The sequence below is a fragment of the Cystoisospora suis genome, assembly GCF_002600585.1.
Source record: "Cystoisospora suis strain Wien I chromosome Unknown contig_4356, whole genome shotgun sequence".
Classification (NCBI taxonomy): domain Eukaryota; phylum Apicomplexa; class Conoidasida; order Eucoccidiorida; family Sarcocystidae; genus Cystoisospora; species Cystoisospora suis.
The window spans coordinates 8,650-10,909 of record NW_027157148.1 but is presented as its reverse complement, the minus strand read 5'-3'; the positions used below and the strand labels follow the sequence as shown (position 1 = coordinate 10,909).

Below are 2,260 nucleotides of genomic sequence, written 5' to 3'. Positions count from 1 at the left end.
TTCGCCTTTGGTTCATGGGAAAAGAAACGGAATTTCTACATCCATTTCTGAAAACGTCTTTCTTCATTTCTTCGGAGGTAGCGTCTCCGGGAGGAGCGCTGTAGTGACTTGTCACCTTTGTCAGAGGAGCCTCGGCCCTGGGTATTCATTTCACAGCCCGCGGTGGATTGTCTGATGCTGGCGTCTCTTCAGCTTCGCTCTTGGCTGACTGCTTCATTCAGCTTGTCACTTTGCTGGTTCGATTGTGAACAGGTGATTTTATCACCCTGCACGTACCGCTTTTGCAACATACTCGTCACTTAATAAACGCGGAAAAAATCCGCCTCATCAAGAAAGGCGCATGCATCATAAACGCTGCCCGAGGTAAGGCGTCGGCTGGACTCCTGTTGTCGGTCGTAGGTTTCGCGGCTAAAGCTGAGTCGGAACAGTAACGGTGATGGCCTTCTTGTGTAGCTGAGCGCACGCACTGCTCTCGCACCCAACAGCCTACTACGGGGAGTTCTGCTGTTGAGGGGGAACATGTTTGCTTCGCAATTCGGCTGATAAGCTCGTCAACTGGAAATTGTTGTAGGCATAGTCTGTTGCGTACCCGAGGAAGCCCACGAGAGAGATACGTTGCTGCTGGTGCTTTGCTGGAGGAGTAGGAATGATGGCAGCTGCGCGTTGTGTTTATCTCGTCGAGTGCGAGATAACGTCGTCCAGTATACATCGATTTTTCCCGCACATGTATATTTGCAGATCAGGACAGGGGCGATCAGAGCGTTATTGCTGGTTTTTCCGTAGTCTCTCGTCCCTTGCGTACGGCGTGCGGGGGAGACCGTGTGTCCGATTTTTCACACAGGCGGCGTCGTCGACGAGGAGGCGCTGGCCGACGCTTTGATCAATGATCATCTAGGAGGTGCCGCCTTAGACGTATTTGAGGTCGAGAAGGAGTTTTCAATGGACAATCCCCTCATCAAAGCCAAGGAAAAGGGGAAAAATATCATCCTTACTCCTCATATAGGTAGGAATGTATACACTGACTGCTCCGCTACCGTTGCTTGAGGGATGTCTTGCCGGTGAGAACTTCTAGAATGGTAATGCGCTCCGTGCTACTCTTACGAAGCTGAATGACGTGTGCGGGTATCTCTCGTCTTCAATTCTGTTCGTGGCTCAAATGATCTGACGCTTTTCTGATGGTCGGCTGAGCTCTTGATGTCCGTGGGGGGACAACAAATCAGTGGATTCACTTTTTGAGGTGACCTCCGAAAATTCACCACTTCCTTCCTGAGAAGACTTTCTACATGAATGCATGCATGCACGCGGACAACAGCATTGGTTTGGTCTCTACTATCCTCATCCTCGTCGCTATTCGTATATGGGGATAAGCGTGTGGGCAGTTGGTGAGGGATCAGCAGTGTCGGGTTTTTCCTTCGAGAGCAAGAGAAAGTCTGCCTGATGTACCGTGTCTCCGCCATCTTGTCGTTAGCACTCGCAAAAGCCGTGTAACGTGCAGGTTTACCCTTGAGTACACTGCCTCTTTGTTATGGCAGGCGCTAGTACTTTCGAAGCTCAACATAATGTTGCTGTGGACGTCGCCCTGCAGCTCAAAGAGGCTCTTCAAGGAGGCGTTCCGTGGTCGGCTGTAAATCTACAGGTGTGTAGTTTTCAGAACGTGCTTTAACCTCAGTCGCTGGCGGTTGGTCGGTGTCTTGGCATACAGCGGAATGCGCTCAAGTGCGAAGTTGTCCACTCTGTTTTAACACCAATGTGTATGAAGTCATTTCGGCACGTGCCTTTGGTTTATGTCACGGTAGCTGTGCAGGCGCTGGTGGTACAACTGTATTAGAGAACATACTCAAGAAAATGGGTATTGCCCCGAGCCCTGCTTGAAACGTCGCTCCGTAAGAAGACTTCTGAGAGCCGGAGTGCTGATTGGAGACACCCGATTCCTCAATGTTGTTTCCTCCCGCAGCTCCGCAGGTGTCTATAACGAACGGATGGTCGTTTCTGTTTTCTGTTATTTGTTCGTCTTGCACCGGAAGCGATCTGCCCGCCAGCTGGCTACAACTGGGCTGTGTTACGTCTTCCAGTCAGGGGCATTTGTGTAGTAGGATCATTCAGATACTTGAAGATCCACGTGGACGACGCCGTCTCTTGCTTTCGCTTCGCATGAGAGACCAGAGTGTGTCACGCCTCGCCGGCAGCAATGGGCAGTGATTCCAGGCTCACGATCCCGTCTAAGTTCGATCTTCAAGTATCTGAATGATCCTACTACACA

General features: G+C 50.9%; 1 protein-coding gene across 1 annotated transcript in view; it reads left to right on the top strand.

The window, feature by feature from the left end:
- CSUI_007993 (d-3-phosphoglycerate dehydrogenase) overlaps positions 1-2,260 on the top strand; it is a 10,118-nt gene that overhangs the window by 4,023 nt on the left and 3,835 nt on the right. Inside the window, exons 6-8 of the mRNA XM_068068133.1 lie at positions 1-363; positions 842-1,003; positions 1,533-2,235. The exon at positions 1-363 is cut by the window's left edge and continues 118 nt beyond it. The gene's annotated coding sequence lies outside the window, so the exon portion shown is untranslated. The remainder of the gene's footprint in view (positions 364-841; positions 1,004-1,532; positions 2,236-2,260) is intronic.